At 37.1% G+C, this 13,750-nt stretch overlaps 1 protein-coding gene across 5 annotated transcripts in view; it reads left to right on the forward strand.

Moving 5' to 3' along the window:
* lilli (AF4/FMR2 family member lilliputian) overlaps positions 1-13,750 on the forward strand; it is a 561,135-nt gene that overhangs the window by 278,171 nt on the left and 269,214 nt on the right. The window contains exon 1 of one of the 5 annotated variants that reach the window (XM_081737948.1): positions 13,453-13,607. The exons of the other annotated variants lie outside the window; for them this stretch is intronic. The gene's annotated coding sequence lies outside the window, so the exon portion shown is untranslated. Of the gene's footprint in view, positions 1-13,452; positions 13,608-13,750 lie in introns of those variants that run through there. 5 annotated transcript variants of the gene reach the window in all.

A 13,750-nucleotide genomic window follows, 5' to 3' on the forward strand; every position in this document is an offset into this window, starting at 1 on the left:
TAACTGTTCATACTGAATCCGGTGACGAGTACGCATTGTGGAATTTCACTGTTTGTAACTTCCTCAATATTGTTTTCAAAAATTGTTTGGTTTTGTCCCTCTGAGTTAGCTCTTAGCTTCGCATCTTTTGGTGATTGTGGAGTTGACCAAAACTCCTTTATCTATTTACCCAGTCTGTCGGTCCGAAGAATTAAAAAAAAAAATTCTTAAGAACTCCATCATGAATCATCATTAAATTTGTTAGGAACGTAGAGGTCAAAATTAGGGATAGAGTTCGTTTTGGAGCCGATATTCAAACTGCGAAGTAGTAGAAGTCAACCATTTCCCGTTTTCTGTTGATCACTGTGGGGCAAACCTGGTAAAAGATAGAGAAAAGCTGTTTTCTGCAATTAATTAAGCGTCTCTGAAATATATTATATATCTGTTTTTAACTCTATACTGAAACCGAAAGAGGTAGAAATTCACAGCAACTTCCGGTTTCAATATTGATCTGCATAGAGCAATAACAATAAGAGACCGAGAAGGCTTTTGGAATTGATTTACCATTCTAATAATAAATAGAATGTTTTCTCTTAACCCCGTATTCAAACTGGAAGTGGCAAAAATCAACGTTGATCACCATAGAATAAGAAACATAGAATACATAGCAAGAAGCTGTTTTCTGCAGTCAATTAAGCTTCTCGCGAATATATTCAATGCACTCGAACCTCTCTAGAAAAACCGGAAGTGGTTGAAGTGACTATCACTTCCAATTTAAATATTAACTGAGAAAATATCACACCATACAAACCAAACTCGGTCACGGGTGTACACGTGGCATTGCTATTTGTTTTGTTCTATGCTAATAATGTAGAAAGTAAAATATGTGTGTGTTTTGTAATTTATTTTTTTTCAATAAATTATAAATTCAAAAACTAGTTTCAATTGATTAGAGCAAACACTTCATTTTCCGTTCTTCGTGACTTAATTTTCACAACTATATTTTGATGAGTTATCCATACCTCAGTTGAATGAAAGGAAATGTATTTCTGTTTCGAATGGAAGTAAGCATTTGGTACAATTCCACTCTATTATTATTATTATTATTATTATTATTATTATTATTATTATTATTATTATTATTATTATTATTATTATTATTATTGAACATTTGAGAATTCAGTGCTGTGTCTGAAACGCAAAAGAGGTTAGACTAATGAACGAGAAGGGGAACGTTAATTATGTAGTGATCAGGAAGGAGGGCGCCAGGTAAACAAGGTTGGAAACCAGTGATCTGCATGGTTTCATAAATGTGGGGGAGTAAAAAAAAGCATGTTGCAAACTTAAGATGTTAAACTTCACCAGTTTCCCTACATTGTTATTAACATTGACACCGATTTCTATATCTTTTTAAGGGATACGTGTCAGATATCTAGGCGAAGATTCTAATATAGATATCCTAGGCTAAGTGGGCCTGCATCCTCCAGAATCGACGCCCGTAATTAGCAATAGCAGTATACCTTATATAATTTTATTCTGCGTACATCTATTTGAATTGAACTGTTCGTATTATGTTGTTGCATAAAATCTCGACTTGGATTTTTCACGACCCTTGCTGAAGGTCATGAAATGTTTACTTCATCGAAAAATTCATATTTCATAATGTGTATTTCATAAGTGGTGCAGGGAAGTTACAGATGCCTTACATAAATTAACCGCAGTTCTTGTTTCATTTGAGCCTGCAGGCATATTTGAAAACAATAAAAAAAAGTTAATTCTTACAATGCCCTGGGCAAGATACCGCTTAAAGAAAATCACCAATAAAAGAATGCAAGGAAATTGTGTCACCATTTATATCTTGTGCACTTTAGTTTATTAATTAATTTATTTATTTTATAATTGTGTTAAATTAAATAACCCTTAGATTAAGAAAATAGCCATCCTTACTGGGTTGAGAATTTCGACACAAAGTAGTAAAGCTGCATTTAATGTTTCCGGTGTTAAATACAAAATAGGCATTTTCATTAAATCTCGCATCGTGTACTGAGTCCGGCTTTAATGTCAGTCATTAGTAACAATAAGATTGAAAAGAACCTCAGTCTTTTGAAGTTGTCCAAATATACGAGGACGTTCTCGTATAGTAATCATAATTTCTTCAGTTCGTAGTCAAGTGCATGTGTTCTTGTTCTTGCAAGTCATTTCCAGAAACTTAAGACTGCTGCTCCATTTGTTATATATCAACATCCAATGTTTTAATAGTATAAAGATAATAAAGGTCTGTCGCTTTTTCACCCATCACCTTCGAACATCGATATGTCACCTAAGACGTGCCTGGGAAATCAGAAATAGTCCCCATCAGCATCGATGACCTTCTGCCAATGTCCTGGAAGGCCATGGATTTCATCACGGTAGAACTTGGTGGGCAGTAAGGCGAAGAAGGTATCAAGTGCATTTTATATCTCTACTAGGGATTTGAACTGGCATCCTGTAAGGTGATTGTTCAAGGAATGGAACAGGTGATAATTGGACGGTGCAATGTCCAGGGAGAATGGCAAATGCAATAGTGTTTCCCATCCAAGGTGTAGAATAATGTCCCGGATCGTCCTAGCTACGTGAGGCTTAGCGTTGTCCTGTAACAAGAGGACTCTTTTGCGATTCAGAAGTGCTGGCTCCAGAGTTTTGAGTTTTTCTTAAACACGGCTCAACTGCTGACAGTACACAGTTGCATTGATGCTCTGATCAGCTGGTAGCAGTTCCCGATGCACGATGCCTGGAGCAGTCCGCCAAACACACAGGAGGATCCTCTTCTGGTACAGTGCTGGTTTCGGCTGTTTTGGAATCGGTTCATGGGATGCTAACCAATGATGACGGCGCCATGGAGCTTCCTACAGGACCCACTTCTCATCACGTCAACAGCCTCACCAGAAACGGGTACTTCCTCAGACGAGACACAGACAGCAAAGAAGCAGGAGTCTGCTCGCGTTGCCTTCTGGCCCGGAGTCAAATCATGGACCCATCGACTCAATTTGTAATGCTTCCCCAGTTGATGAAGGTGCTGCCGAATGGTTTCTCCACTCACACTAAATTGTAGTCCTAGTTTCTCACATGTCTGGCCACTGTGCGCTTCAATTGCTTCTTGAATATCTTCATTTTGAACACGTGTTGGTCTTCCAACACGTGTTGCGTCTTCGAGGGTTTTGTCTCCGTCCTTAAACTTGTTAAACCACCGCTGCAATATCCGCATGATCACGACACCCTCACCAAAGGCGTGGCATATCCTCCGTCGACCCCAGTTTGAACTCATACAGCATACACGCCCTTATGACGCTCTGTGGAGGTCCCATGTTCACTCTGTCCTTACGCAAGTTCACAGTGTAACTGAACTGCCACAACCAGGTAGTGTGCTGGATATACCCATACCAACAACTGACTTTAGCCTTATCTCCATTCGCATTCAACTCACAGTGTGAGGGCCAATGGAACACAGTCCTTCAAAAAAAAAAAAAGCGACAGAACTTTCTTGGTCACCTTCATACTTTGTTTCAAATTGATTAAATTAACTTTGATGATTAGAAATTGATTAGAAAAAAATAACTGTATAAGACAGTTTCATGTACTTCCTTGACAGTTACTCTTTTGTCAGTGACAGATTAAGCAGAAAACACTTTAGGAATGAGTATACATTAATTGAGGATCGTGAAGCGAGATGTAAGGTTTACTTTTTGGGGCCCATTATAAAGTGTGGAATTGCTAAACTGCAAATCTAACCCACAAAAATATAAATTGCCAGCTAGATTTGCTATGGTAAGTTCATTGTATGATGGACTACACGAATTAAACGAAGCTCTCCAGAGACTTTACCTGAAAGTAGCCTTGGACTGTTATAAGGTGAATTTGAATGTTATATATATTCTGGTCTAAAAGAGAATTGATAAAAGTAAGCCTTTACCTCCATTGCATTGCAAATTCCAGGAGTATCTGATTACCCGGTCAAGAGGAACACATGTGGCGGAAAATGGTTAGGTCATATTATTTGGATATTTGAGTCGTACCAAGCATCCAAAGAATATTCGTAATATTTTTATTATTCTTGAAAGTGTGGAAAATTGTGCGCTCCTAAGTTCCTCCCATACCTATCTCCGACATTTACGCAACCGTATGTTTTATACATAAGTATTACGTTGTTAATCCTTAGATAATGTGCTTATTATCCAACTTAACGGTAGTCCCGGTCTCTTAGACTGCTAATGATTTTTTTTATTTTATTTATTTATTTTTTTTATGACAGTGATTCTAGTTCAGTGTGATTCTTAAATTTTTCTTTAAAGAATATAATTTTAAGTCATGTATCCTAAGTATTTAGTGTGACTTTAAAAGTAGCTTAGCGGTCTCACAGGCCAATAATACCGTTTAAGGATTAACTTTCCAATTTGTTTATTGTAAGAGACAGTTTTCTTAAAATACTCCTCTAATATTTGAACTTGTACGAGAGTAAGTCAATAAGTATGTGCGATCATCTTTTATTATTTATTACCACAAGAGTACAATGTTTTTATTTATATCATTTTTCAACATATTGACCCTGTTTTTCAATGCACTTGGTCCACCGTTGCACAAGCTTTCCGATAACTTGTATAAAAAAAAAAAAAGTTGCATAGCAAGCTACGAATTCACAGCTTTCTTCACCTATTGATCGAAGATGAATCGATGACCTCTGAGAGCACCTTTAAGTGGACCAAACAGATGATAATCCGACGGAGCGAGATCGGGACTGTATGCAGGATGCTCTAACACCTCGTAAGATAGCGTGTGAAGAGTTTGAGCGGTGTATGTGGCGTTATGTGGACGCGCATTGTCATGCAACATAAGAACGCCTTCCGACAATCGACCTCTGCGTTTATTACGAATTACAGGTTTTATCTTGCTTACCACAAATCACTGTACCCTTTACTGTTTATTGTTGACCCCTTTTCCAGTTAATGTTCTAGGATTGGCCCTTGTGAGTCCTAAAACACTGTGAGCGTCACTTTCTCTGTACAAGGTTGACTCTTGAATTCCTTCTTGATCGGAGATCCAGGATGCTTCTATTTCCATACTCTGACGTTTGCTCTCTGGTTCAAAGTGGTGAAGCCACGTTTCATCTCCATTTATGATTCGCCTGAAAAGCGCTTCACCTTCGTTAGCATAACGGTCCAGTAGGTGCTGACAGATTCTCACGCGATTTCGCTTGTACTCTTTATCAAGTTTTTTTTTTTCGGGACCCATTTCGCACAAACTATGAAACGTTCAGGGTGTCTATCGGTCACGAAAGTCACGAAAAAGTCACGGAATCAGAAAACGGTGTTGAAAGTCAAGAAATTTAGCTTTTGGGCCACGATTTTGTGTTTATCTGTATAAATCTAAGTACAGACTGGAAAATGTTGTTCTATAAAACGTCAAAATTCACCACCAGAAATGTCTTATGGTCGGCTTTAAACGCTACCAAATCGCAAGTAAAGCACGCTTCTATCGCGTGCATGAAAATTCGGTATAATTCGCATCCAAATTCGTTCTTGAAAATGTTAAGAAATTTTATGGTCTGGTAAAGAAAAGGTCACGAAATTTCATTTTGGAAGTTTAGTAGACACCCTGAAGTCGAATCTGTTACACATGTCATATACAGAAGTATGGCTAATCTATCTACAAATGGGTGACCACTTCATCATCATCTGTTATCAGTATCAAGGCACAGACTTGTTTAATAATGTCAGTTGTGGCTGTAGCTAGACACCGTGCTCTTTCCTCATCATTCACGTTCGTTCGACCACTTTTGAACTGTTCAGTCCACTAGTAAACTTCGCTGTGGCAACACATTCTTCCCGTATTGTGCTGAAATTCTTCTATGAATTTCCTCCGAGTACACCTTCAGACCACACACACATACACACAAAAAAATAAGGATGACAGAACACTGTTCTTTTTTATTGCACACAGAGAGTGGCGCGTCCAGCTTTACTTCGCAACAGTGTAAAGCAGACTGATGTGATAACGCTGCAGCATACCACAGGCGAATCCAACGTTGACACCTAGCGTCTGGTGAGCACATTACCGTAGAGTCAACCTGAAAAGGAAAAATATTGCAGTTAGTTATTGACTTAACCTCGTACTTCTATGTATATGTTTTTATGCTGACTTTTACGTTATTTGAATTTCAGTGTGTATATGCGAAACCACTTTATTGACATGTATTTACTGTGAAGAAATATCGGAAATGTCGATTATTAGTAACAAAATCAAAATCATTCTTGTTCAGTGTATTTTTATATAACACAGTTATTAATATCCTGTCTTTTATTCTCTTTTCAGGTAAGTTTTTGAGATGTTTGACTGAAAATTATTTTACCTAGTGGATGGAATGTAAGTAGATACCGATATTAGCAGCTTGTATAGTTATTAAAAGGAAGTGCACGTTCTTGATAATTTTTACTTAATTTTTTACCTGTTGAGAAAACCTTTGACATGCAGTTCCTTTTTAAAATGTTTTAACAATTTTTGCAATCTTCTGTCGTATTCCGTAATGGTCTTCGCAGAATTTGCAGATAACAACTAAACTCAAATAATGCAGCAAGTGATTGTAACTGCTGCACATTGCAAACTAATATATAAATTTTGAATTGTGTTGACGTAAACCGTAACAGATTTGTTGCCCCCGGTCCAGATGACTCACATCGAGTGGGAACACTCAATTTGAGTGCGTGTAGGGGTTCTATCCTTCCGGCTTTTATCATGTCCTGTTATATATATATATATATATATATATATATATATATATATATATATATATATATATATATAATTGCCATGTTTAGCAGACAATAAAAATAATTTTTGAATTGTATTGATACTGCGGATACGGATCGAGATACTGCGGATGCGATATTTTATAATAGATCTGCCCAGACTTCTACTAATAGATGAGTGAAGTAGTTTCGTCACTTGTCTTGTCAGCCTAGAGCTCCTTCGTGACTAAGCGGTTAGCGTATGCACCTTTGGCGTAGGAGATCCGGGTTCGATTCCCGGCAGGAGCTCATATAATTCGGATTTCACGTTAATCAGTAGGTCTTGTCTCATATAGCCTTGCTGCTGAAAGGGACATTAAACTCAAAAGCTATTCAATTCCAAAGGCGTATTTTCAGTTCCAACAAAACGTCTTCTAGGTAAACAAAATATAGGACAGTGTGTGTTTCTTTTATTTCCTCTTAAATACAATTTCTTACCTTCCTTATCTTTGATTCGTTTGGCCTCTTGCAGAAACTTAAACTAAAATTACAGTTCTCTTTAATATTAATTGGTAGAGACAAAACATAGCCGTTGTAAGTTTCATATGTAGTTCATGGCGTTGAAACCTATCGGAAACAAATGATGGCGGAAGGACTGGCGGAAATAAGTCATGCTTAACTTATTCGTTCCTAATACAAGTAATTCAGTCATGTTAATAGTTGTCGCTGGTTTTATTACCTAACGCCTAGCGATGTCGCTAGCGTGCAGATAATTTGCAGACGAGCCGAAAGCTTGAAGGACTTTTAAATAAAAATAAATACATATTATTGTAAGCAAATCCCCCTTAATATGGTGAGCGAAGTTGATAAGATGCATTAGATATAAGGGGCAACAACTTCCCTATAGATGATCGTTTCTGGCTTAATCACTGGATCTCATCTCAGTTCCAGAAATTTACCGGACATTTTAGTCCACATCTTGAAGGGTCAACAGGTGGCGTGAGTTAGAGTGAATTTTTGAGGAGGGAGGAAGTTTTGGACCACACAGCTTGGTACGATTCAGATGTGTATAAAAGCTATAGAATGCGGGTTACACATGAATGGTTCTGAAATTCATGCATTATAGACAGTTGCGGAAGTGAGAAAGTCTATCTGCATTATCATACTTTCTTTTTTACATGCATGAATAGGTTTCTACTTCGACAACCATGCTTATTATTTGTAACCAAGTGCGCATATTTATGATGGGACTTAAAGATTCTTTCTCCCTGAAATGTACACGTATCATTATTCACAATATTCAGAGAATTCACATTATTTACAGTATTTAGGATATCTTTATTTATAATGATCAACTTTGCATAACTTTTTATTGTAGAAAATAATTAAATAACTTTAAGGGAATGTCCCTTCCTTGCACTTGTGTCGGATTCTTCTTATCACATTTTTTTTTTTTTTTTAAGTGGCGCACATGTTCCAAGTGTCGAAAATGAAATCTTTCAGTTTTACATCCCACGATTATGCCGGTTAGGCTGAATTAAACGGTGATTATGAGAAATGAATACCACGATGGAATGAATAAAGTGGGAGGAAACGGGAGAACCCCGAGATAACCCACGCACACGGTGTTTGTCCACCACAAAGTTAACTTGGCGCGAGCTGGGGTCGAACCAAGGACCCCATGCATTAGAGGTGAACGCTCTACCACTGAGCCACCGCGGCCCCTGTGTCAAGTTCAAGTATGAAATGATGCTTGCACTATAGAAAAAAATATGTAAAGTGATACATTCCAGACGTCTTGATTACTTTTCTTCTTATGTAGTAGCTTCTTAACTTTAAAAGTCGGAATTAACTCGAATTTTCAACTTTTAAGGAAACTCGAAATCCCAAGGATATGTGGCATTCTGAAATATTCTGTAAATTTTGTTTCAACCCCAAAATTATACGTTTGGGTGTCTGGTGTGATTATTTACGATTGTAGCCGCAAGATGGCATACACTTTTTCCGTAAATTCGTAATTCGTTATTTTTGTGTACACTAGCGTCACTTTGATGTTGTTATACTACACCAGCGGTTCTCATGCAATGTGCCGCAACACTGGTGTCACACAGTTCTCTAATGGTGTCGCGAAATTTTAGAATTGAAAAATCGTGAAGAATTTAATACCTAGGTAATAATTAGTTAAAATCGAGACAGACTGTGCCAGTCAGTACCTCCAGCGTTAGCAATAATGCTCAGTGCTACATAAGAGTCATTATAAAAACTGATTGGTTTCACTATTTTAATACATATTATTATTGTTATAATTCAGAGGTGTAAAAACAAAACCTGCTAAATGCATTTTTCAATTTTGCCAGGAAACGAAACAAAAGTGACTCCCTTATGTTTCAGAATTGTTGAACAATTGTTTTCCTTCAGTGGTAGTTTTCGCTCATCTGCATTAAGTAGTAACCACTAAACAAAACAATTCTTCAACAATTCTGAAACATAAAGCAGTCACTTTTGTTTTGTTTCCTGACAGAATTGAAAAATGGATTTAGCAGGTTTTGCTTCTATAGTCCTGAATTATTTATAATAAAAATATCAAACAAGTGTGTGTCAATGTCCTACACGCTGAGTAAAGTGTGTCGTCAGTCAAAAAAGGTTGAGAATCACTACTTCCCAGCAAAATTTCATACATAAGAAATGAAAGCTTTTTTTTTTTTTACCAACCTTTATTAATTATAAAAGAAGGGATTAACTTTTTGTTTAAACTTTGCAAACACATGCCCTGCCCACTCGGTTATAGTATACAATTGCCTGCGGAAGCGGAACAAGAGTAGAGACTATCTATTCTCGAAGAGGTATCGTGAAAGTGATATCCCTCCTCAGAAATTGAATCTGTTTGTATTGGTAAACCTCTGTTACGTCTCACTCGGCAACCTTACTCAAGCATATACCATATCATGCATGTTTCAGGAGTGTGCAGTTCTTTCCAAAGGAAAACGTCGTCTTGAACATTGAGAACATATACACCAAATGCTTGCATAGACCCAAACCATAAGATGTAACAAGGCAAGCCTAACATCTCAGGAAACGTGGAGAATATGTCTAAGCATGCAAGTTGCTATACTTCTTTAGTTCTATCGATTCACTTTTAATGTGGTTACCTTTTAAAAAATCTTCGGCAAGGAGCAAATTGTTTAAACTCAAAATTTTAAAACTTAAGCTACTGAAATTCAGGCGATAGGCAAGGACGCCGAACCTGGTCGAGGCCCAAAGCTCATGTGGGACCCCGCATTGTATTTATTAATATACAATATTTGGCATAATTTGAATGCAATTTGTCTTAAAATCCTCATATGTGCCTTCTGCATCTGAATCTCCACCCCCGAAAAAAAAAATACAGAGAAATCGGCACCCTTCCCACAAGGGGGCTCGTCTGAATATTAATCGAACTTATTCTAAAGTAGAACAGACTTCATTGTTTTGTTGAGGTTTTTTTCATCGAGGCCATATGAGATATGAGCCTACAGGTTAACGTGGTATTCGAATCTTACGCGATTTCAGCGGAAATACAACCGGAATGCATGCTAACTTACTAATGCGAGTCTCCGGAAATGTGGGAACGGATTTCGAAGTTGGACTTGGTGTAAGATACTTTCAATAAATACACTAGTAGAGGGAGATTATTTGCTTTCACAGAGTTCAATAAATCTAGAGGACCCATTTAAAGTACCTCAATTGTGACTTCTGGTTGCCGTCGAATAAAAACCTGTTTTACTACATATGATGATTACTAGCAGTAGGGAATTAGTATTGCTTTAAAAAATGAACCTGAACGTAACATCAATAAGTGTCATATATCTTTTCGCGGTAACGAAAGCTATCAAATGGCACGCGCAACTGACCTTGTGTATGACATATGGTTACATCGTTTGTAAGGCTTCTAACCGTCCATGATGGTTTGTGGTGATCATATTGTAGTCAGGTGCCCTCTATTATACAGTCAAAGAGTGAAGCGTTGTGTTCGTTGAACAGTGGTGACATCTGTCCTGTTCAGATGAACTTCCAGTGTAATAGAAGGAAAAGCGACTACGTTTATCTTTTCTTGTTTATGGTTGCTATATGTTCCGGAATTTCCAGTACCGTATCGTACCAGAATTGGTATTTGTATCCCGACGTCCCAGTTTTCGGCGAACATTTTTTTTTTTTTTTTTTGGTTGAAATTTGAAAAATATCGTCAGTGTATGGATAACAGAAGAGATTTGATGTGATTTTTGAGTTGAGTTGATTTTGAGTTTAACGTCCCTTTCAGCAGCGAGGCTATAAGAGATTAACGTGGAATCCGAACCACATGAGCTCCTGCTGGGAAACGAACCCGGGTCTCCCACGCCAAAGGCGCGTACGTTAACGATTTAGTTTATGAACACTGAAACACGGATGTAATAATTTTAAATGGAAAGTGCAAATACCAGATTTTATGTTTCTAAATTCAGTGGATTCTGAGCTATGGAGATAGTAATTGGAAGTCACATCTCATTTTCTTTCCTTCTAGGACATATACCTACAAACGCTGTCATACATGCTTAATTATTTTGAATGAAAAGTACCAAATTTCATGTCTCTAACTTTAAGGGATTCTGGACATCATCTTAAAATATTTCTAATTACTCTCCATTTTCTTCCATTCTAGGTTAAAATTAAAAAGAAAAAAGTCAAAACATGTGTCTAATTATTTTAAATGATAAGTCATATATCAAATTTCATGCATCTAACCTACAGACATTCCTAGATACGGACATCTTAATATGGCAATTGCCGCCTCCTATTCCCCATTTCCTCGTCGCATTCCTAAAAATCCTTTTATAATGGTACGTGACAAATTCTAAGCATTGTCCACATCACTGGCGTCCCTGGCATGTAAAATTTGGGGAGACATAAAAGAAACTGATTTAAATGGTACTACCTACCCCCAACCTGTTTATTAACTTCGATTCTATTTGTTACCTTTCTGCTTATCTTCACGGACCCCTAAGGTATATCAAGAACTCGATTACAGTCGTAGCGGCCGCGGTGGCTCAGTAGTAGAACTTCACCTCTGGTGCTTGGGGTCCCGGGTTCGATCCAAGCCCTCGCCAAGTGAACTTTGTGGTGGACAAACACCGTTTGCGTGGGTTTTCTCGGGGTTCTCCCGTTTCCTCCCACTTTCTTCATTCCACCATTTCATTCATCACTCATTATCACCGTCTCCTTTAGCCTAACCGGCATAACCGTGGGACGTAAAACTCAAAGATTTCATTTCATTTTTTTTCAAAGATTTCATTTTATTTTTCGATTACAATCGTTTCATACCCTGAATATTATATTCCAAATTATTATTATTATTATTATTATTATTATTATTATTATTATTATTATTATTATTATTATTATTATTTATATGATATTCTGTCGTTAGTAAATAAATTGAATTGGAATAAAATATTGAATATTTTGTACTTCAAAATATTGGGGGGATACGTCCCCATGCCAGAGACGCCCGTGGTGCACATTTCAAGTTTCTGGCTTAAACGGTTTGGCCTAAGTGTTGATCAGTCAGTCACTACTCACTCACTCAAAACTTTTTGTGTGTTTGTGTGTTTGTGTGTGTGTGTGTGTGTGTGTAAGAATTACTATCTGAACATGCGCTATTTACACAGCGCACCGTTCTAATATGAGCGTAAATCTTCTTCCTACTTCTCACTATATCTGTGCAAGTCCCTTTACGAACACAAACAAAGGAAAGGAAGACACTCAAAGGGAATAAATTGCTATCGACAAACATATAAATGTAGTATTTTAATATATATAATATTGGGGTGAGTTCGTGGCAAACGTGGATTAGTGATAGATGATAGTAAATTCAAATATATTTTTCTTATACTTCCATTTCCAAGTAGGCCACATTGTGGGTCCATAAGTCTTTGAAGTTGCCAGCTGTGCTATAGGTTTTCGCATTCAGATTAAAGCAAAGCGCCTGAAATGTCCATCAACCCGCTGTACGTAGCTTCTCTACTGGTTGCCTTTCACAGGTGTCAATAGGGCCAAAACGTCATCTAAAATGTAAAATAGGAAAATAAAGACAAGTTTTGAAATTTTGAGTGAGAACTGGCAAATTACACAAAATTTGGAATCGACCAGCGAAAACGGCACGTTCTAAAACTTGTGGTTTTCGAGATCTCATGGTCGAAAGAAATGGCCACAAACATAAAATTTTCCAGCATTTTCATACATAGATATTTCGTAATAGCATTTTGAAATAATACATGTAAAATTCAGTGTTAAATTTTGTTTCAGATGTTGGAATATCTAGTATCACTCTCCACTCTTATTCCAAATCACTTAATTCCTGTTTTGAAATATGGGAGGCTGCCAGTTTTCCTTGTGACCTTCAGGCAGTATGCTGCACACACACATACTTGTACAGTTCGAAATCTCATTTGTGTTTATCTGTATTCGTTAATCAAGAGCATCGTCTTAACAAGTGCCCTTGAAAAATGGAAGACAAGTACTGGATAACAATTTGTTTACTTACATGTTTGAAGGACTTTTTACTCTCCCCTTCCCCTCCCACAATGGTGGCTAGCGTACAAACCGGTATTAAGAGTCTGCTTGTTGTTTTTAAGTATTTTTGGTTAGTTTTCAATCGTAGTAGAGTTTGTCGTGTATTTCTTGTTAGTGGTTTCTGGAATTATTGTCTGCTATAGTGACAGTCGTGGCTAGTGATCAGGTGCTTATAGTGGTTGTCTAATGTTGCTGGACAAAATTGATAAGCAAAATACAAGAGTGTTTTCTAACTACTTGGAATGAGATTTACGAGCGGACGGATATACTTCTTTGATGTTTCAGGTAAGGAAAACGACCCTTATTAAAGTGCATTAACTAGAACTATTACATATGGCTCCACATATCGTCGAAGATTGGTTGCTAAAACTTAATAATTTCATCGTTGCCTGATAAGATGATATATATATATATATATATATATATAT

Source organism: Thermobia domestica, chromosome 14, assembly GCF_964235325.1.
Source record: "Thermobia domestica chromosome 14, izTheDome1.hap1.1, whole genome shotgun sequence".
Lineage (NCBI taxonomy): Eukaryota > Metazoa > Arthropoda > Insecta > Zygentoma > Lepismatidae > Thermobia > Thermobia domestica.